Here is a 23,741-nt window from a genome sequence, read left to right as displayed (position 1 = left end):
AGCCAGGCCTGTGATTGCTTCTTCCAGTGAGGGCAGAAGTGGTACTGTGACATCTTAAGTACCTCCTCTGAGGAAACTTGGTGATTTTTGCTTCCTCCTCCTCAGCCTCCTGCTCTGGGGACAATTCTACTTAGAAGCCAGGCGTATGCTACAGGAACCCAAGCCACCCGGGAAGGCCCTGGAAACAGTCCCAGGAGAGTTCCTTGCCCAGAAATACTATTTGCCAATGAGCACCTGTTGCTGGCCAGTGTGACCTGGTAGGTGACACCCAAGCAGGATATGCAGGCCAGCTGCAAGTTCACACAACACCAGCCCCAGCCATGATCTGACGACAACATCAGGAGAGACCCCGAGTGAGAATCCCCAGCCAAGTCCAGCTCGCTCCAGAACCAGGAGCGAGAAGAAGAAACAGCTGGTCTGAGGCCTGCAGCATGGGGTTGGTCTATGAGCAGTAAAGAACCAAAGCACTGTTGATATTACCATTATGCCTCTTTGTGGTCTCATCGCTCTGGCTTGTTACGACTGGAGGTGTGTCCCAAGCACAGCAAACCCGCTGGAGCATCTGCGTTCCATTACTCTGGAATCCAGACGGACTCCTGCAGTTACACTGTAGCACTCTTGGGTCTCAGCCCATCTTGCTCATTTAGTCCCTGTGCTGAAAGAAAGAATCTGATTGAGAAAGTCACCTTGAGCAAGAATGAAGGTCACATGTACCCAGAACTATATGGAGTTGGGGTGTGGGGGTTATTACCTAAGAAGGGATGTGGAGTCTAAATAAAATAGTGGGGGCTCCTGCAGGCACATCTTAATCTCGTGTCTTTTATGTTGGTTTGTCAGTTTGGTTTTCTTCATGGCTACTGGACCTCTGTTCTAGCATCTCTGCGGCTGATATGATAAAACAGCAGGGACAAAAAAAGCAGCAGTGGGGAGAGGGGGCCTATTTGTCCTAGAATTTCAGGTGATAGTCCATTACTGCAGAAAAACATCACAGCCGCAGCCAAGAGCAGAGAGAATCCGTGTTTGCTCACTCTCTGGTTGCTTCTCAGTTAGCCTTCTGTTATATAGTCCAGGGCCCAGCTCATGGCATGGTGCCCCATACTGGGGTCTTCCCACCTTGGCTAACAATCAACAGTCCCCGACAGACATGCCCACACTCCAACCTGATCTAAGGAATTATTCATTCTGACTTTTTCCCCATGCCTTCCTAGGCTATAGGAAGTTGACAGTTAAAACTGACCATCACCAGCTCCAACACCCTCTGTTTTACGTATATTGAAAAATAACCAGACTCCTCCAAACGTCCTGGGGTTCACCCTAATCTGTAACCAGGGGCAAGAGTTGCTTTAATCAGACAGGCCTAAGTCATAGGATTCTTGGGGAATCAAGAGCTTCCTTCAGAAGTGTAAATGAATATTATATGTGTGTGCAGAGAGTTCCTAGGGATATAAATACAGCTCTCCACCACACTCATCAATAAGAGTGGGGAGTCCGGAAACTTCTAGAGGGAGAGACCATGTTCTGGACAACAGACATTGCGCCCTAGTCAGCGGAGGACACAGCACCTGGGCGAAAGCAAACAAGTTATCTCCTTAACCTCGGGCTTCCCCAGACTCTCCAGGGAAGGATATACTTCTCCAAGATGAATGGTCTGGCTTCTTCTACGCTTCCTCACACACCTGTGTCACACCAGATCACAGTGACTAGGCCAACGTCCCTACCTACAAGAGGTGACTGCACAAGAGGCTGCTGCAGCCTTCGCTACCTGGATACTTCTGCAGCACTAGTGATGCCACAATAATAACAACTTGAGAGACCCACCCCAGTCTCAGGATGAGACGGGGAGAGGCTCTTTCCCCAGCCCCACCGTAACCTTTCTACATCCAGATATTTCTCTACCCACCAACACCTCATTCCCTTTACCATTTCTGCTTAGAACTGGTTGTCTCTACATCTAGAACATCTGTAGCTGAAGACTGATGGGAGGACTTCAGGATAGACATGCTTAGCACTCCCGCGGCCCACTGGCTGGCAGGAGGCAGCCATTTTGGTGGGGGTTGGGATCAGTGAACATCACAAATTATAAACTCCATCTTGGCCTCACAGCCATTCATAGAGGCCGATGGTGCTGGCCCGGGGCCAGGAGAGCGAGAGACTTATTTCCGTTCCATTATAGCTTGAGTCCATATGCAAACCAGAGGACTGTGTCTATAAATAAGATATTATAGTTAAATCAATATTGATTATTAGGAGTTAGTGTTATATTTAAAGCCATAAAACTGAATAAATATTATGGTAAAAGTGTCCTAAATCTCATGGGTAAATTCACTGTGTAAAGCAAAGAGACAGGCCTTGGATTGATGGCATTGTGACCCTATGTCCCACTCACTTCAAAAAGCTATCAAGCAGATGGCTGTCCCTTGTAGGTGCGGGGAGGGGCAAAAGTGATTTGGGGACAGTGCCTATGTCCACCAGTCCACTGCTCAGTTATATTCTTTTTTTTTTTTTTTTTTTTTTTTTTTTTTTTTTTTGGTTTTTCGAGACAGGGTTTCTCTGTGGCATTGGAACCTGTCCTGGAGCTAGCTCTGTAGACCAGGCTGGTCTCGAACTCACAGAGATCCACCTGCCTCTGCCTCCCGAGTCCTGGGATTAAAGGCGTGCGCCACCACCGCCCGGCTAAGTTATTCTTAACACACTAATTTAGGACGTGGTGAGGACAGTCAGTAGACCACAATGCTCACCTAACATGTACTAGACTTTAGCTTCTAAATTTAAAAATAAGTAGACAAGGTAGACAGGCAGGCAGGCAGACAGATACTAGTTTACTCTGACAGTAATTTGTATTTGCCAAATTTATTTTTATTTTTTATTTTGTCTGTCTGTGTGTGTGGATGAGATGGGGGTCACACATGCGGAGGTCAGAGGACAACTCGGTGGAGCTGGTCCTCTCCTTCCACCTTCTCGCAGGTTCTGGAGATTAAATGCAGCCCATCAGACTTGCTCCACGAACACCTTCACCCACTGAACCATCTTGCTGCCACCATGATTTATTTTCTTTTTTTAATTTTTAAAATTAACTTTTTGATTTAAAAAAACTTGTAAATATAAAACATCAAAAAATTTTCCAAATTTGGTCTTCTAAAGTAAACTTTTTTTCTCCTCACTTAAAAATGCTATTTGCATCCATAGAAACTATAGAAAGGTAGAGGCAAAAGAACAAGAAGCTAAAACTTACACAGAATCCTGCTCCTTGGAGGTAGGCAGTGTTCGTCAGCATTCAGTCACTGTAACCAGTACCTAAGGTGACTGACGTACGAAGAAGAACGGTATATATCAGCCTACGGTTTCGGTGGTCTCAGTTCGTGACTGGCTTACTTCAGCCTATGGTTTCAGTGAACGCTGTTCATGACTGGTTGGCCTTGTCACTTTTAGGCCCACAATGAAGCAGTCTATGGGGGAGCAGAGCAATTGTGTGAAATGTGAGGCCAAGCAAAACACTTCAACTCGAAGCTAGAAACAAAAAGAGAGGATGTCGCTTGGGTCAACACCCCCTTCAGTGACATGTGACTTAAAGGCTCCCTCAAGGCTCCGCCATTAAGACTTCCCGCCATCTCCCAGCACCAAGCTAAAGAACAACTTTTTATTTCTTTTGAGACAGAGGTGTTCAGGTAACCTCAGCTGTTTGGAACTTGTTATGTAGCCAAGGATACTCTTGAACTTGATCCTCATGATCCCATGTTCCAAGTATTGGGACCACAGATGTGTGCCACCATGCCTGGCTCTAAAAAACAACTTTGAGGGGCTTTGAGAAACATCTCAAGCCCAACTATAACAACCACTACCAGCATTTTGGTGGAAATCCTTCCAGATGTTTTTCTGTGGAAAGCGTGGACACGTGAATGTGATATAATTCTTTAATCAGAGTTGAAGCAAGCAGGTGGACCTCCAATCTAAATATATTAATTCTGCAAGGTATATAAATCTGCATTTGAGGGCTGGAGAGATGGCTCAGCAACTAAGAACACTTGTTGTATTCCAGAGGAACCAGATTCAGATCTCAGCATACACATGGTGGCTCACCATTGGCAGTAACTCCAGTCGCAGGGGATTCAGTGCCCTCTTTTAACTTCTGAAGGAACCAGGAGCATACATGGTCTATACACATACATGCAGGTAAAGCAATCACAAAATAATAAAGTTTTTTTTTTCAAAATTAGTAAAATAAAATATACTTGTGGTTTCCTGAATGAGAATGGCCCCCATAGGCTCATATACTTGAATGTTCGGTTCCTGGTTGATAAAACAGGTTTGGGGAACTATTAGGAGGTATGGCTTTATTGGAGGAGGTATTTCACTGGGAGGTAGACTTTGAGGTTTTCAAAAGCCCACATCAGGCCCAATTTCCCTCCTTCCCTGTCTCTGCCTCCAGCTTGAAGATAAGATGTAAGCTCTCAGCTACTGCTCCAGAGCTATGCCCGCCTGCTGTCATGCTCCCTGCCATGGTGATCATGGACTCACCCTCTCAAAATGTAAGCAAGTCTCCAACTAAATGTTTTTTTTTTTCTATAAGTTGCCTTGGACATAGTGCCTCCTTACAATAATAGAACAGCAACGAAGGTAACAGTACTCCATTGATTACTTCTTTTTAAATTTTATTTAGCTTTATTTTACTTGCATTGGTGTGAAGGTGCCAGATCCCCTGGAACTGGAGTTACAGACAATTGTGAGCTGCCATGTGGGTGCTGGGAATTGAACCCGGGTCCTCTGGAAGAGCAGCTAGTGCTCTTTAACCACCGAGTCAACTCTCTGGCCCCTGGTAATTCCTTCTAACCATGCGTTTAGCTTGTTTCAGGGCTGGACAGGGACTAAGAAGCCCTACGATCTGCCATCTGCAAGCTGGAGACCCAGCCACATCTCCCTGAAAGCTTCCCAGGTCCCTGAAGGCAACCAGCTGTCTTCTTTTACCTCCCTCCCACGGTTCCCACAGCCCTCTGCTTGCACTTAGAACACCTATTTTATCCTTTCTGGTGTTACGGCAAATAATCTGTGCATGGTGGGGATACATGTTCACGTGTGTGCGGTTGCACGCGTGTGTAATGGCCAGAGGTCAACTTCAGGTGTCACTTCCGCAGAAGCTACCCACCTTGGTTCCCCACACAAGCTGTCTCACTAGCCTGAGGCTCACCAACTAGGCTGGACTGAGGGGCTAAGCCTGTCTCCATTTCCCCAACACTGAGATTTTAGGAGTGAGCCAAAACACACAGCTTTTCTCCTGGGTATTGAGGACCCAGACCCATTTCCTCACGCTAGCACACCACGCATGCCCAGAATGCACTATCTCCCCGGACCTACAAGAAACTTTTAACATGACACAAAGCCGTGACTGTACCTCACAGGATAATTAAAAGAGCATGGAGGATAAATGAAGAAAAAGTCATGCATACACAATGACAAAAGGCAGAACATCCTCTGCGCTCAACCACCAGCTGGCTAACCCTTGCTATGAGTAACTGGATAGAGTTCAGCATCTGGAGTGGACATGTGCGGGTGCCAGCATGTCTGTCCTCTGCAGATGTGAGCACTGTGCTCCTGGCCAGGAGACATGGGCACTTAACTTAGATGTTTCCTTGTGCTTTTCATTGGCTGGTGCACCTGGCTATTGTTAGGTCACGACTATTCCTGGGTCCCTCTGTGATTCTATATCGGGCATCACAAACTGGCCACCCGCGGGCCAAATGCATCCTGCAGCTTTGTTTGGCCCAAGCTGGTATTTTTGTTTTAATTGACTTTAGTTGCCAACATGCAAAATTCAGGAGATGTCGCATAAAATTCCAGACTTCTGACTTCTCTTAAAAACTCAGAAGTCTAGCAATATCAGGCTTAACATCCTACAGTGTGTCAGCCATGGCTTGAGCTGCCACAGCTATTTTACACACACACACACACACACACACACACACACACACACACACAAGAGCATACATACCCTTCATGTCTGGTCCCTAAGGTATCTGTTCTCCCAAATGTCTGCTCACTAAACTTGATCACTGTGGGCAGCAGGTAGCTGAATGGGACACAGGAGAACAATAGCTAGAAGATTCTGGAAAACCACTCTCCTCCAGCCCTACCTGTGGAGGATTTGCTTTCTTCTGCAAAAGTGGAATTCTTTTCCCCTGTGGCCTTCAGAGGAATACATCCATCATTCCCATCGGCCTGAGCAGTAGGTCTGGGTAAAAAGTTTTCAAAGCTTAAGTAAAAGCCAAGCACAAAGGCCAGACCTCTGTCTCCTTATGCTGTGCTGTGAGTAACAACCCAGTGCAATGGAACTAACTTGTCACTTACAGGGGAGAAAGTGAAGTCCAAAGATGTGAAATGAATGACCCAGGGTCACACAGCCTAACAGGCTGCCCACATGGAACTCGTTTGATCAGACCATCTGATTGATCCCAAGCCCACTGCTTTTCCTGCCTAGAGACAACTGGAACTTAGTTAGGCTAAGGGTCCAGCCTGGAGGACATGGTATAGTCTCTCAGCCTTGGAGACTCTGTCGGAGCACTTACTGACTGCCTATCACAGGGCAACAGGGATGGGGGCTTTGGCTCTGAGGGCAAAGGCTAGATAAGACTAGGGAGGCGACTTGACCTCTCCTGGATTGTTCAATTCATGCTGGCTCAATGTGCCAGTGGCACATTCCAGGCCGGGCTGCCTCTAGGCCAGACCTCTCTGTGATAGACTGTCAGAACAGGAGCAGGGGAGGAGCTGAAGTTCTTGACCAGGAGCCTCTCTTCTCCAGGAAGGAAGCACGGAGAGCAAGGAGGGACCGACTTTGGTCCCCACTCTCTGTGATCCCTCCCCAGCATCTGTTCTCTCCATCAACAAACCAGTGGACTCTACCTCCCAGCAGGCCCTGCCCCTCCACACCCTTCCTGCTCCTTTCTACCACCCTCATCCTAGCCACCAGATGCACTGGACTCCATGCCCCTGCCTCCACACACAAGCTCTGACCCCCTGTTCCCCACACAGCAGCGACAGGAGCTTTCTAAGTCATACATCAGAATTCCCGTCCCCTCTGGACATGCCATAGCTGCTGTACTCAGGACTCGCTGCAGCGATGGCGGCCTGCGCAAGATGAGTCAACATTCCAACAGGCACGATGACAGATAGAGTCACTGGGTTGCTTGCCTTTTTGTTGTTTTTTTTTTAAATGTTTTTAAAGGTGGTGATATGAAGGCAGGAGGGTAAAGACATGTTGGAGTTATGCAAGAGGAACAGGTAGAAATTGTGGAAGTGGATATGATCAAAACATATTGTGTATCTGGGCCTGTTGGCATATGCCTTTAATTCTGGCATTTGGAAGGCAGAGGCAGAGGCAGGTGGATCTCTGTGAATTTGAGACCTGGTCTACATAGCAAGTTCCAGACCAATGAGGGCTACATAATGAGACCCTGTATATAATTGTCAAAGAAAATAACTTGACGTGCTCCCAAAGGCTTCTCTTCACCTTGCAATCAAATATAAAGTGCTGCACCTTTGCTGGCCCTCACCTCTTGAAATGCATGATCTACTGGCCACCCCCATGCACACCACGGGCCAGCTACAATGAACAGCCGCTTCACACTCCTTGAGCACGCTATCCCATTCCCACCTCAGGCGTCACCAATTGTTCCCTCTCCTTGAAACATCCTAGAAGGTAAGGCTCCTTATTTTTGTCATGCAGGTCCTAGCTAAAATGTCCCCTCCTCACAGAGTCCCTGCTGACCCTCAGGAGCTCCCCTCTGGGCACTCACACTCACGCCATTCACGTTTAGTTTCTCCACAAGTCTATCTGAAATGATCTTAATTAAATATTTGCCTTTTTGTCGATGGAGAATCCAAGCCTCTGAAAGCTGAGACACGGTCTGCCTTGTTCAATATTATTGTCCCCAGTGAGCAGCTCAGAGTAACACACAATAAATAGTTGTCAAATTAATTAATTAATCAGTTATCCAAGGGAGAGATGATCAGAGCACATATGAAGGCATTTGCACTAAGAGCAGGGTGGAAATCTGAGAGATGGTACAAGAACTGGGATCAACAGAGCCAAAGGTCGGGGTCTGAACAGCTTGGTGGGCATCTGTGGAAAAAGACCAATAATCAGCCGAGGGTGCAAAGCTAACGCTGCTAATGAAGGAGCTACCGGTGATGCTCAGGAATACGGGAGTACGTATATTTAGGAATCCGGGAAAATGTGGGAGACTAAATGGGACTGGGAACTGTGATAAGAGGAGGGGCTCGGATGGCTACCGAAACACCCCTAAATCTAACTGGACAGATATAACAGGACCAGAAAGGGACCCTGTGCGAGTTACTTTTCTTGTTGTGACAAAGGCAATTAAAGCAAGCTCACAGCTTGAAGGGACACAGTCTGCACACCTTCCTGGTAGGAAGGCGAGGCAACAGAAGCTTGGGTGGCTGGTCACACTGCGTCTACAGTCAGGAAGCCAAGAGAAAAGAAAGCCAAAGCTCAACTCACCTTCTCCTTTTTTATCTAGTCCAGGACTCCACCCCATGAAATGGTGCCAACTCTATTCAGAATGGTCTTCCTTCCCCAGCTAACCCTCTCTGGAAACACAGGCACACCAAGAGGTGTTTCTTCTGAGTCATTCCAAATGCAACCACACTGGCAATGGTAACTAATCATCAGAGCAGCTAAGGGTCTGGAAAGATGGGGAGGGAGCAGACAGCATGTGGCTGAGGAGCAACACCTTGAGGGAGACAGGCAGATCTGAGAACACTGCCCTTGCAATTTGGAGCCACAAGGACCTAAGAGCCGGCTCAGTGATGGGCTCTAGACAGACACCAGAGTGGAGTGGATTGAGGAATGGATGTAAGGAAAGGACACAGGCACAATGGTGGTGCAGAAACTCAATCTAGTCAGGAGGGAAGGTAGAGATATGGTGTTAGCCAGAGAGGACAAACGATCCAAGAATGATTGGTAGGTAATCCAAACCTTTGAATAGCCATGAGTCTATAGCATGGCTCAAGTTCATTTCCCCTCAAAGGGATGCTAATGACAATGCAAGGCATTCGAGGTACCCAGCTGTGTCCACAGCATGAATGAATACCACCCAAGAAGAGGACCCCTTAAACCAGGTACCAAAACCTCCACCAGCATGGAAGAGTGAAGGAAGAAGGACTGTGGGGCAATGCATTGAGTGATGGAGAAAGTAATGATAACCCTCTGAGTGCTGGAGGGGAAGAAATGGAGAAGGGGCAACACAAGGCTCTGCTTTAACAGTGTGTGTGCGTGTGTGTCCATCCGACTGTCTGTGTCTGTGGTGTATGCACATGTATGTGTAAACACACTTGCCCAGACACGTATGTGAGGAAGCCAGGGGTCAGCACTAAGTGTCTTCCTCTCTTACTCCCCACAATTCTTTTTACACGAAACCTGGAGCTGGCGGCTTCAGTTCAAACCAGCTGCCAGCAAACCCTGGGAAGCCATCCATCCATTCCACACCCTCAATACTGAGTTTACGGACGCCACACTGCTGTGCTTGGCTTTTACATGAGTGCCAATAAAACTTTATTTACTTGGACAGGAAGTGGGCTGGCTTTGACTCAAGGTCCAGAGTTGGCAGACCTCTGCTTTACAGCCAAAATCCCTGTCCCTTGTGCTAGGGAAGGAAGAAATCCCAGGCTTTCAGATCCAAGCCAGAGGCCTGACGACTGTGGCTGTAAACTCACTAAAAGGGAAAGCTCTCAACTCACTGAACAAGCAAATAATAAACGAGTTTTGAAAATAATTAAAATTGAAAATTGATTGTCTGGGCCAGAGCAGATTTATGCAACGGGCCCCTGCTCCACCGGGAGTGGAGGGAGAGCTTCTAAGCTCTGTGTTGAACAAGCTAAGCATTTTTTCAGATTATTCCCAGCATAATATGCCAAAGGGAATAGGCTCCATTTATTATTTCCTTAAAAAAATCAATGAGCTGAAACATTCCCTCTAGACCTATAATATTTATTTCAATGTTCTGTCAATAAATATAACAAGGTTAGCTTTCTATCAGGTTAGTTGGAAGAATCATTTGAGGGAACTTCTATTTGTTAAGCTCGATTACAGAAAGCAATCAATAAAGGAAAATTCCCTGGTCACTATAGGCAAGAAATATAGAACTCAGAGGAACCATCCCAGAGAGGAGATTGATGCTGCTGCCTCCAGTCATTCCCTCCTTCCCCCCAAAGGTAGGAAATGTGGGTGCAGCATTGAGTTATAAAGTGTCAAGCCAGAGCAGTGCACACGTGGTGAAACTGGGAACCAGGGGGTAGAAGGGATCGTTCAGTCACAGAGAGACAGAAAACAGAGCCAGTATCCCAGTCCACACTTGCAATCCCAACACTGAGGCTGCAATGAATTTGAGACCAGTTGGGTGAGACCCTGTCACAGAGAAACAAGATAGACAAACAAGAAGAACTAAAATCCAACTAAGTATTCTAATCTCAGTTTTCATCCAAGTCTTGAGTCAGGCTGGAGGCTGGGATAGGGACCCACACAAATGGAATGCTTGCCTCTTACACTTGAATTCACTTTCATGGCATCTGACTTTCTAAGAGACTCATCTAGTAGAATGGCTTCAGACTGGTGTTGAAATGGCAGGGGGAAAAATGTCTTTTGTGACTAGGAGATTCTTTGATCCTTACCCTCTACCACACACACACACAGGGGCAGCGGGCACTGTGGCTAAGATGATGGCAATATCTTCTTTCCTAGAGTCTCCTGGCTCGGGATGGATGACTCAACTATCCCTAAACCTTCCAGGACATGAGCCATGACAAATAAAAGGTTTGGGTTCAGAGAACTGGACCCTCTGGCTCACATTCCCCATTTATATAGCTGGGTAGAGTCTTTTCCACCTTCCAAGCTCCTTCCTCCTCTCAGGAGAATGAAAAAAAAAAAATCTTGGCACCTTCCTTATGGGACGAACAGAATGCAAAGAAAGCATGGCACCATTAGAAAGATGAAATAGCTATTAGTATTAATGACTGGATTACTAGTACTACTGGTACTTATTGAATGCATTCTATATGCCGATAATTGAACTAAGCATGTTTCATGCCTTATCAATTTCAATTCTCGCTACAATTCACTGAGACAGATGATGTAAACATCCATCTGTGAAAGATAGAGCATTCAACAAATGATGGAACCAACATCATTTGTCCATAGACAGATGGACAAACAGGTCCATAAACAGATGATTAAAGAAAATATGGAATATATACACAATGTAAAATTATACAGCCACAAGGAAAATCAAAAGTACGTTATTTGAAGGGATGGGGGAAGAATTGGAGATCATCGTGTTAACTGAAATAAACCAGGCACAGAAAGGAAAATATCACATTTTCCTCTAATATGCAGAATCTAGAAATTTTTTTAAGAATTAAAAGCAGAGCCGGGCGACGGTGGCGCACGCCTTTAATCCCAACACTTGGGAGGCAGAGGCAGGCGGATCTCTGTGAGTTCGAGACCAACCTGGTCTACAAAGCTGGTTCCAGGACAGGCTCCAAAGCCACAGAGAAACCCTGTCTCGAAAAAAAAAAAAAAAAAAAAGAATTAAAAGCAGAAGGAAGCTATCTGAGAAGAGGAAAGACACCAGCAGAAACGAAAAGGAGGAATAAGAGAAGGGGAGCAGGGTAAATAAAATCAAAGCAACAAAAAAGAAGCTAATTTTTTAAAAAGAAAGAAAAATAAGGCTCGAAGATGTTTTTAAATGCCCAAGTCACAAAGGGAAAGACAGCAAAGATTTATATCCAAATGATTTAACTCCAAACCCTGTATTCACACAGGGCAACCAGAAGGATTCTATGATTATTGTAGGCTGAAAGGAGCGGCCTTCCCCATCTGTGCCCACCACCCAATCACCTATCGCCACCTGACTCATAAACAGTGGGGTTCAGTTGGCAAAGTGCATGTCACATTAGCATGAAGACATGTGTTTGGTCCCACAACCCACATAAGAGTTGAACATGGTGGCAGTGTGCCTGTGACTTCAATTATGAGGCAGAGAAGATAGAGGGACCCCAAGCCACCTCGTCAAATTGGTGAGCTCCTGGTGACAGTCAGTGAGAGACTATCTCAAAAAATAACAGGGAGAGTATCTGAGAAAGACATCTGATGTCAACTTCCAGCCTCCACACGTAAGCACGCACACACACACACAAGTGGAGTCCCAGCAGGCTTCGGGGCCTTCATCTCTCACCTCTGAGACCCACGCCTTGAATATGCAATGGAGGCTTCAATGAGGCAAGAGCCTTTTGAAGACTCTCTGAAAACACGCTTTGTCAGTAAGAGGTCTTTAACTACCTTAACGCACTGTGTGGAACAACCCTTCTGAACTCAGGATGGACATTGCCAGAAAAGAACTTAATTCAAATAACTGAGCATTTATTTATTGAGTTCCTACTGTGGTGGCATCATTTTAAACTAGAAAACAAGCAAACACATTTAACAGAATGACTAACAGACTCCTAAGTGTCCCCAGTACATCTACCTCTTAGGTGGCCCAGAACACACTTACTGAATCTCTACTAAGCGCAGGGGAATAGTGATCAGGCCCAGAGCACTCTGAAACACCCTGGCATGGCCTTTAGTGATTGCTACATTTTTAATGACTGAATTAGTTGATCTCCTTGTCACTCTAACCAAAAGCAGACCAAAAAGCAACTGAAAGGAGGAAGAATTTGTCTCGGTTCATCGCTGGAGGTGACAGTCCATCCTGGCGAGGAACGCATGGCAGTAGGCGCAGCTGTAGGCAGCGGCAGAAGTGTGAGGCTGTTTGTTTGTGTTTGTGCAGAGCAGGAAACAGAACTGGGACAGGAAGTGGGGGCAAGCTATAAACTTCAAATATGGCCCTGGAGATGCTCCTCTAGCTAGTCCCGCTTCCCAAAAGCTCTGCACAGCAACACTATGAGCTGGAGAACAAGGCTCGAGAGCAGCGGTTCTCAACCTGTGGGCTGCAAACCCCTTGGGGGTCAAACGACCCTCCAATAGGGGTTGCACATCAGATATTTACATTATAATTCACAACAGTAGCAAAATCACAGTTATGAACCAGCAACAGATTAATTTTATGGTGGGAGCCAGCACAACATGAGGAACTGTATTAAAGGGTCACAGCATCAGGAAGGTTGAGAACCATGGCTCTAAAGAATGTGTTTCAGCAGCAAGCAACATACAAGAAAGCTATGGAACAATAGATATAACATCCTAGATGATTTGGGTCTAACCAGTTCCCAAGTACAAATAATAGTGCCATCATCCTGAACCTCCAGCTAACGGGGGGAAAGAACTGTCATCTCGCACGCCTTTAATCCCAGCACTTGGGAGGCAGAGGCAGGCGGATCTCTGTGAGTTCGAGACCAGCCTGGTCTACAAGAACTGTCATCTTAAGGAGTTCTCTTCCATCCCACTCCCAGGTACCTCTCCTGCTGAGTAACTCTGGACACTTTAAAGATTTAATTGATCCCCACAAATCAATGTGACCATTGCTCAACACAACAGCAATCCATCAAACACCACAGTGTCAGGGTTCTGCAGAAGGGCAACTTTGAGTGTCCCAAACAGAACTAGAATTTCTTTGCTCTGCTAAAGAGAATATCTCTGTTACTTAGGTTTCTCTAGAGAGTTCTCGCACCAGGGCTTCTGAGCTTCAAAGCTCAATAGTCAAGCTCTTTGAATCATAGATACATCCTTCTCCAAGGTAAAAGCTATCAGCAAGAAGTCTAAGGCAGGCTTGTTCTGGAGCCGATGCCTGCCCTTGCATGGGACATTGACTGCGTGTGCGAAAGCAAGCCTGAGCAAACAGATCTAAGGGGAAAAGGGAACTCCTGTCTTACTGCTTCTGTTCCCCAAAATCTCCTTCGGCCTCTCTCTCCATTTCTACTGCTAGTACCACACAGGTCCAACTCATAACCATCTCTTATCTTGGTTATTATGATTACCTTCTCCCTCCACTCCCTAAGTCCACTTGAGCGCCATTAGTCTACTCTTCACCCAGTCACAGGGCCATCTGTTAAAATCGACTCTGTAGCACACGAGCTTGAAGCAGATTCCGCTGCCAGAGGACAAAATTCACAATCCTACTGCCTTACTGTGTTCTGGCCTTGAGACATGAACTCCAAAGCAAGACACAGTCCCAGAGAAGCACAGGTAACGTAGGGTGCGCAAATACATCACAGGAAAGGCGGAAGAGTACTAGACAACATCTTCTTTATCCTGTCATGCAGCTGCACACCTAGCTACTCTCTTCATAGACTGGTCTACTAGCACAAAGAACCCAAGGCAAGTACGTAAATATCTTGGAGGTTCAATGGAATCCTTATTGTTTCTCCTGGCGGAAGGGTCCCGCCTCTTGGAACTAGGATCTCTACTGCCATATAAACTCAAGATTCAATGCAGGAGGCAATAGCTCCCCAATTGGTCCCTGAAAGTGACTTTGAGAGAACCCAAACCCTTTCATCCCTTGGCTCCCAGACCCATGTATTCTGTCCCTTGTGACAGGACACCATTTAAGGGCCGTTAAAGATCTGGATTACGGTAAGATGGGAGGACCTCCCTTCAATGTAAGTAGTTCCATACCACGGACTGGTGACCTGTGCTGAACATAAGGAGAAAGGAAGTTAGGTGAGCATAGTGCTCATTCCTCCCTGCTTCCTGACGGTGGATGCAGCATGACCTCAAACGGCCTGTGGGTGCATCACGGCCCACAGCCTCATACTCCTGCCACCTTCCCTACCACGATGAACCTCCCTTCTTCTTTAAGTTGCTTTGGTCGGGTATTTTGTCACAGTGACGAGAAGAGACAGCAAAACACCCATAGAGCCATCTACACCCCGGTGACTCCCTTTCTCTGCCCACTCCATCTTATCTTTCCCAGTCTTCAACCCAATGAATGATCAAAGCAATGGGCTACTGACCTAAAGTCTTCACAGAAAGTCATTTGTTTCTTCCCTCCATAAAAAAATTGGTAGCCAAACTACATAACTTAAAACACTTCCTTGCAACATTTAGTCTTGAGAGTCCACTAATATATGTGCGGACCCGTCCAAGAACCAATTCAGGGGTTTCCTTCCACCTTTAAGCCATGGGACTCTCCTGCTAAGGGGACAGATTTGAACTGAGCGGAAGGTATTGGCTCAACCAAGTTGGCTGACACAGACAGCTAAGCCTCTTGGATCCATGTGTTCTTAAGCTTCAGAATCTGTTCCAATATGAGTCTATAATACCATTCCCACCACAACAGATTGCTGATATAGCTCCTCGGTCAAGGACTTAGTTACACTAATACCTGGCTCAAAGTGGAAATCTCTGGCCATAAAGTCACTTGATCATCCATGGTCAGGTGCTCAGTCTTTGCTAGAGTCCAGTAATACTCTAGAACTAGTTTGAAAGTGTCGAGTATTCTATGCTACAGTGGGAATAGCCTTCTTCCAAAACTCCGGGTGTTTTCTCTTGAGTCTCCTAATGGAGCTCACCAGACTCCAACACTATTGTATTTACCTTGTCACCTGAGCTGAGAAGACAGGGATGTTATACCGCACCACAGCTCAGACTTGCATCGCTACCTTCTTTTCACCCAGACCCACTCAAAACCAGTTACATACTGGGCTATTATTTATTCAACAAATTGGTTAGAATACTATTATTCCCACAGGAGAATCTATTGCCTCACAAATCCCAGGAGGATCAACCAAGCACTACGGCTCTTCCTCCACGGTTGGAAACTCAACTGGCAAGACACTGAGAGTGTCACCAATGTGCTGGCTCCTGAATCTTACTGGGCTTATTTCCTACCTCTTGATGGGCGTATCTCTTACGAGGGCATCCAAGTTCTTGCCACATCCTGTTCACTGGGCTTGAGGAGAGTGATGCCATCAGTACAGTGGCCCAGCATGGTGGATCTGGAGTGTCAAGACAATCAAAGGCCCTTTAGACTGCAATGCAATGGAAGAAAATCAACACAGCCCTGAGGCAAGACAGCGAATATATATTGCTGTCTTCCCCATGTGAATACAAACCGCTTCTAATCCTTTTTCCTGATGTGAACTGAAAAGATCAAACGCTGCACATCAGATGCTGGAGGCAACAGTGATATACTCTAGTGAAGACACCAAGTCCAGCACAGGGCAGCTTACAGCTGGGACTGTCATTTATCTTCCACCGTCCATGAGCTGGCTAGTTTTATGACAGCTTGACACAGGCTACAGTTATCTGGGGGGAAGGAACTTCAACTGAGAAAATGCCTCTCTAAGATCAGGCTGTAGGCAAGCCTATAGGGCATTTTCTTAATTAGTGATTGATGGAGGAGGGCAAAGCCCATTGTGAATGGTGCCATCCCTGAGCTGGAGGTCCTGGGTTCTATAAAAGAGCAGGCAGAGCAAGCCACAAGGAGCAAGCCAGCAAGCAGCACCAATCCATGGTCTCTGCATCAGTTCCTGCCTCTAGGTTCGTGCCGTTTTGAGTTCCTGCCCTGCCTTCCATCTGTGATGGACTGTCACCTGCAAGTGTAGCAAAATAAACCCTCTCCTCCCTGGGATGCTATTGGTCATGGTCTTTCGCCACACAGTAGAAACCGTAATTGAGACAGTCTACCATTATAATCTTAGAATAACCTGGCTCTTTCAGGAGTCCAGTCAATGACTTGTGTGGAATGTGAAGTCCCGCTGAAAAATGACAGGGGAAATGCCTATTAAAGTGCCACTTCTAAGTGCTTGCTCGAAGGGACTTGGCCTCCCCTTCCATGGAGGGACTCAGTCTGAAAAGTAGCTCAGGTCTGAGAGGGAGCAAAGAGTCTTCCCTGTCTGTTGGAAAGGCTGCCATGAGCCCCGGTCTTTTTACCCACCTCCTCTAGCTCCTTCTCAGTGACAGAAGTCAAGCAAGGCCCTGCTTGGCTGCCCATGTCCAGCCCCTTAGCTATCAGCATGGGATCCTTGGGTACAAGGTTTCTTAGCTGCCGCTTGGCTCTATTGCTTGACATGGTGACCAACAGCACCTTTCGTCTGTCTGCCAACTGCTGGCCTCTGCTGTTCTAAAGCCCATCACTGCCCCTCTCATCGGGGATCCCAGCTCCCTGCCCATACCTTCAAAAATACCGAACACCCCTGATTAGGGTACCCCTTGCTGCTTTAGTGACACTTTAGGTCCTTGGAACCCTTCCCGAAAACACAGTCCACCCCTGCCCAGTCTCATGCCTCTCACTGAGTCACCAATAGGCATCCATAGTCACCAAGGCAATTTCAGTAGCATCCTTAATTTACTGCAGGCACGATCCCCACAGGAACATACAGTCACACTTTAACCCTGGCAGTAATGTCCGTGTAGACACAGGACCCTGGCTCTTAGGAAAGTATTCTTATGTCAGTAGCTGACACCCTGATCCCTGCTTAGGCTCCCACTGCTACACAGAGGCAGCACACGCAGTTCTTGTGAACAGTTATGTCTTCCTAGAGTCACATCTGGACTTCCTGGATCGAGCCACCCTGACACTCGGCCCAACTCAAGTTTGTTTCTCTACTTCTACGTTTACTTTGAGAGTCCTATGTGGGGCTGGGGAAATGGCTCAGTGGTCAAGGCGCTTCCTGTGAAGGCAAAGGGACTAGAACTTAGATCCCCAGAACTCATGGAAAATGTAGATGGGTAAGTGTGATGTCCATATTTGGGATCTGAGCCTTGAAGGCAGAGACAGGAGGCTCCTCAGAGCAACATGGCTACCAAGGCTAGCCATAACGGGAGGGGAGTGGAGAAAAATGTATAGCTCAATAAAAACAATAATAATAATAAAAAAAAAGACTAGCCTTGTCAGTGAGCCCAGGGTTTAACTGAGAGACCATGCCTCAGTGAATAAGGTAGAACAGATGAGGATGATTTCCGTTATCAACCTCGGACTCCATATGCATGTGCACACCTGTGCACACACACCTATACACACACGAGCACACAAACGTGAACACACACATGCCCACGTGAAAAGGAAAAACAATAACAACAAAGACTCATATTGCTAGAGGACAGTTCTGGGTCTAGTGACCCACACCTGTGACCCCGGTACTAGGGAGGTGCAGGCAAAAGGATGATCAGAAATTCAAGGTTATCATTGGTTCTGAAGTGAGTTTAAGACCCACCTGGGCTACATGAAAGAAACTTGATAAGGAAGGAAGGAGGGAGGGAGGGAGGGAGGGAGGGAGGGAGGGAGGGAGGGAGGGAGGGAGGGAGGGAGGGAAGGAAGGAAGGAAGGAAGGAAGGAAGGAAGGAAGGAAGGAAGGGGTGACATGTTACCCAAAACTGTAATCAGGCATCTGTGATCACAACAGCAGAGGCTGGGGGATTGTGATTTCAAACTAGCCTAGATTACATAGTGAGACCCTGTCAGAAAAGTAAAGGAAGGAAGGATAGAGAAAAGAAGGAGGGGGGAGGGGAGGGGAGCACAGGAGAGGGAATCATACATTTAAAATGAGTGCATTATAAAATAGAGGGAGCTGGGTCCTTCCCTGCATGGGAGAGAAAACCACCCCTCATCAACACTCATGGAAGCAAGATCTAAACTTTTCTTCGGCTAAACAGAATGTTCAAATGTTTCTGATACGGCCACTTAGCTATGCACCACTCCAATCACCCCGTGTTTAAGGATCCAAAAGAGACTGGTCCAGGCCTCCAGAAAGAGGACAACAATGCAGGCAAAACCCTACCTCACACCTCTTCCTTTCCTGCTGCAAAATAAGCCGTTCCCCAGAGCAACTGGAAGCAGAAATGCCCATCCTTTCTAAAAGTCTTGCCCCTCTCACAGACTGGTGGTCAGACACCAAAGCCCCAAAAGGCCAACAGAATGTTAATATACTCCCTCAATATGAGTCCATCACCTAACGCCTCCTATAGGTTCTCGCTGGTCCCACAGGTGGGCTAGGCTGCATGGGCCCAGGTACTTTCCCATCACCCAAGCTTACTTTATTCCAAGGCATATTGTAGGAGAAGGAAAAGGGGGAAAAAAGGAGGAGGGGAGAGAAGGCAGGTGGGGAGGATAGAGGGAAGGGCTTTTGTAAAGACCCTCTTGTGTTGTGTCTACCCAATGAAGTCCCCACCCTGGAGACCCGGGCAATATCTAGCTTGTCAGTGCACAAGCCAAAGAATTCTATGGAGTCTAAGGAAGAATGCTCTCCTAGAACCTTGAGAACAGCCTGTGAGTATTATGTATTCCCCAGAGCAGTGGTTCTCAACCCTCCTAACGCTGCGACCCTTTAACACAGCTCCTCATGTTGGGGTGACCCCCAACTATAAAATTATTTCACTGCTACTTCCCAGCTGTAATTTTGCTACTGTTATGAATCGTAATATGAATATCTGATATGTAGGTCGTTTGACTCTACGGTGTCGCGACTCACACGGGTTGAGAACCACTGCTCTCAGATTTGGCTTTTCCATCTGGGGATAATTCCTTGTTTCTCAGGCCTCAGAGGCTCAGAAATAAAAACTGGAACAAACCACAGCCTCAAGCGTGCAGAGGCCGGGGGCTGTCACGGCCATCGGTGCTGCAACCCCTACCGCAGTGACTGCGCTGCTTTCAGCACCGTCCTATCATATGGCATGGGCTGCAAACACAAGAACAGCTAGGCAGAGCTAGACCTGCTCTCCTAGAGCTTACATTCTAGGATAAGTGCTCATCAGATAATCAAACAAACGTGAGCGTGCTTACAAACTGGCAAAAATACCCCGAGGGAACTCAACACATTCTAAGAGCACAAATAAAGAAGGGGCTGGCTCGAAGGCGCCTCTGAAGGCATAACATTTGAACTGACATCTGAAGCCTGAGTAGGAGTTAGCCAAGCACAAAAGGGGAGGGCGGAGAAGGCACAGTCCCAGCAGATGGTAGAGCAGGTGCCCGGGGTTCTGCAGCGCTGGGGGAAAGTGACAGGAAAATGTTGATGAAGGTAAAAGGTCGGCACAGACCACAGGGACTCAAGGGGGAGCCTGCAGGGGCAGGCAGGAGGCTGGCGAGGCAGGCAAGGTCAAGCCCTGAGCTCTTAGAGACACGGTCAAAATGCTGGTCCTCCCTGTTAGAGCCAAGAGAGACAGGTAAGGAGATTGGCACAAGGGATGCAATGTTTGAGGGGCTCACTTTGTCGGCGGTGCAGACAATGGACCGGAAGGAGCAAGAGCAGAAGCAGGGATGAGGTAGGAGTCCTCCCTGGGAATCCAGAGAGAGGATGATGGCATCACACCTTAGACAGTGGGTGTAAAATCAACAGGACTTGGGTGATGGGTGGATAATGGGCTAAGAGCAGCTGCTACCGGCATCTTGTGCTCTCAGCATCTCATAAAAATTGCAAGGTTCTTTTGGTTTTGAACAATGGAATCTCATCTTCCACTGGGGCCAGATTTGGAAGTGCCTGAGACAAGAATTGCATGAAGTCAAAAGTGCCCTTGGAAAACTCTGAAGCCACCCGCAGAGTACAGTATCCCTGAGTTTGTTTATACAGCCACCAACAGAAATTTTTAGGCACACTAAAGTTAGAGAGGCGCTGAACTAGAATAAAGAAAGCAACAGAAGGAAAGAAAGCCCATATGCAAATGTCTGGGCATTCAAATCACTTGCCTTTAAGACAAGGGCTCAGATCCCTAGGAGTGAATGAGAAGATTGGATGGGTGGGGGGTGTCCAAAGAGGAGATATAGCAAGAATTTTCTTAAAGCCCCGCTATGGCTGAAACGTACCCTCTTGGTTTGAACACTCAGTACTTGTAAACTATCGCTATCCATTAGTGTACCAATCACTTGCAGCGTGTGGTCTGAGTGGAGCACCCCAACCCCAGCCTCTACTCCCTCTTCATGTCCATCTTACTCCCAGTCTCTGCTCAGCTAGCTCAGCCTGGATCTGCTAGGATCCCTCTATCAGCTGGAAAGTCAAGGTCAGATGGCTCTACCCAAACCCTTCTTAAGTTCAGGAGCTGAGACTGTGTACCCAGGCCACCTGCTCATCCTGAGCTGGTGAGCCTCTGCCCCTTGTTCTCCCACCTGACTGATGAAGCAGACACCACCTCGAACTTTGCCAGCACTGGGACAGAAGGAACGAGCTCTGTGGGCTTCACGGAGCGATTAAAGGCCCTGCGTGAGGCAGGAGTCACTTCCACAGGCCGCTCATTGGCTGGCATTCATCACGAGGCTTCACCCAACCACAAGAGGGCCAAGAAGTGCAATCCTTCCATGTGTTCAGCAGGTGCACAGCCAGAAATATTTGACAAACAACACTAATGACTTCCACATGCTCTAAATGTACAATGACGAGAGCAGAGACAAGTCTTAACTACGAAGTCTGTGTTTGGATCCAGGACCCTGCGGAACCATGTGGCTGAATAAAATTTGCCCGTTTGCGCCCCAGGGGGCAGAGACCATGCCCAGAAAGACTCCCAGGCACCATTTGGATGCTATCTTGGAACTGAAGGGAGGATCCATCAGAGCTGCTGACAGCCTCGGCTTGTCGGCACTGCCTCTAGTCTCTCAGCCCAGGATTCTAACATGAGAAACAGTGAGGACTGGAACTCTGTCACCAAGGACCCCTGGCAATCCCTGGCAGTGCCTGGGCTGGAGACGATGGCCATACAGATGAACCCTTGCTCTGGGAGTCAGTGTCCAGCGGTCAGCTCCTCCCTCTGATCCCGGACATCATGGTGCTCTCTTCTCACAGAGGAACCTAGCCCCTCTTCTGCACTCAGGCCTGTCACCACACTTTCATCAGTAGTATGTGACAGGAGTGAAGACCAAGTCTTAAGATGACAGTCACTTCTGCTTCCTCCTTCTGGGAATCCAGCGACCACAGTGTAAGAAAGACAAGTAAGCGAGCAGACACCATGGGAATGGAAGCCCTGGAGAGGAGGAAACACCTGGGACATTCCAGTTTCCGAGAGGCTCCCAGCCAACTGTGGACGCAACAGATAATGCAGAACTGCCCAGAAGAGCCCAATAAAATAGAGAGGAAAACCTCCATCATTTTACGTCACTACTGTTAAGGTTTAGTTTGTTATGCAGCCACAGGAAATTGAAAAACACTCACTAGCTGATGTCTATGTTCTGAGGTGGACCAGAGGAAGAAAATCTAAGACACACTAAAGGGTATGCCAGGTTGCGCTCTCTAGGACAGCCTCTGAGACAGAGGTCTCAAAGAATGAGTTTTATTGGACAGGGGACGCTCTCTGGAAAGGAAGAAGCTGAAAGCAAAGTTCATGGAGCGTGGAGTAGTGATCACTAGAGGATGGGAGAGTGGGGAGGAGAGGGGAGGGAGGATGGATTACGGGTACCATCACAACTGGACAGAAGTAAGACATTCTAACAGTCTAGAGCACGCCCTGGGGAGTTCGCCATAACGTGCTTTAGCTAGAAGAGAGGCTCTCAAACGCTACAAACCCGATGAAATAACAGACACGGGATGTGAACTGCCCTGGTAGGCTCAGGACACAGTGCACACGTGTGTTCAAATATCATACTGTACCCTAGAAACATGTGCGGCTGCTGTATGGCATTCAAAACGGTTTTCATTGAGGTTAAGAATGGACTTCCACCTGCGGTTGGTTTTGGTAAACTTGACACAAACTAGAGACAAATGGGGAGAGGGAGCCCCAGCGGAAGAACTGTCACCATCAGACTGCTGGTGGGCCACATCTGTGGGGCATTTTCTTGATTGCTAATGTCTGTAGGAGGACCCAATCCGCTGTGGAAGGTACCATCCCCAGGCGGGTGGGCCTGGGCTATATCAAAAAGGTGACTGACCATGAACCTGAGAGCAAGGCAGTGAGCAGCGTAGGTTCTGCCTCAAGTTCCTGCTCAGGTTCCTGCCCTCAATGATGAACCGTTACTTGGAATTGTAAGAAACGAACCCTTTTGCTTTTGACCACAGTATTTCTTTACAGCAACAGAAAAGCCCTGAGAACAGCCCGGAAGGCCTGGGACCTACCTTAGGATATTTTGCAGACACAAAGGGAAGAGTTGTTCTAAGCTGAGGCAAAGAGGCTGGCCCTTGAGGCCCCTCATCAGCTGGTATTAGCTGTGGGTCGTCCCACGAGGGGCCATCACTTGAGCGATGGCATCTGCCTGCTGTTTCACAGTCCCCATGGAGGCAAGTGGCTGGCACACCCGGCAGCTGACATTCTCAGCAGCTGAAGACAGCGGTAGCAGCCACGGAAAGGAAGGCAGGCACCAGAACACAAGCCCTAGTGGAGGTGAACAGCACTTGAACTGAACTAGGAGGGGAAGCTGCCTGTGAAGGGAGGAAAGAGAGAGAGGGAGCTTCCAGGCAAAGGAAACCGCAAGAGCACAGAAAGGCTCCAGTGTGAGAACAAGCAATGTTGGTGCCAGCAGAACACACGGAAAGCAGAGGAATGTGGGCTTCCCCTGAGGCAACAGGGACTACTGAAGACTTCTGAGCAAGGCTGAAACTGGTATGCCATCTGTTTCTAACGATCCCTCTTGACAGGAAGGTGGAAGGTGGACCAGTGAGGTGAGACCAGAAGCAGAGAGCCTAGCAAGGATGCTAGAGAGAAGGTAGCTTCCTGCTCCTGCTGGGGGTCACTGGCTGAGCCCTGCATGCTCTTCTTCCTCGGTAGCCAGGTTATATTGCAGCCTCATTCGGGCTACGGGGCTGGTGGCTAGCTGTGTCGTGGTTGCTACATGGTGCAACTGAAACAGAGTCTTGAAAGTCCCCTGGGTCATTCTTACACACAG

The 23,741-nt window shown here is 47.6% G+C and overlaps 1 long non-coding RNA gene across 1 annotated transcript in view; it reads right to left on the bottom strand.

The window, feature by feature from the left end:
* LOC130883929 (uncharacterized) overlaps nt 1-23,741 on the bottom strand; it is a 128,166-nt gene that overhangs the window by 15,085 nt on the left and 89,340 nt on the right. The window contains exon 4 of the long non-coding RNA XR_009057998.1: nt 481-655. This is a non-coding gene — a long non-coding RNA (uncharacterized LOC130883929). The remainder of the gene's footprint in view (nt 1-480; nt 656-23,741) is intronic.

Source organism: Chionomys nivalis, chromosome 11 (genome assembly GCF_950005125.1).
Source record: "Chionomys nivalis chromosome 11, mChiNiv1.1, whole genome shotgun sequence".
Taxonomy (NCBI): domain Eukaryota; kingdom Metazoa; phylum Chordata; class Mammalia; order Rodentia; family Cricetidae; genus Chionomys; species Chionomys nivalis.
Note: the sequence above shows the minus strand (reverse complement) of the source record. Positions and strands in the feature narration are given on the sequence as shown.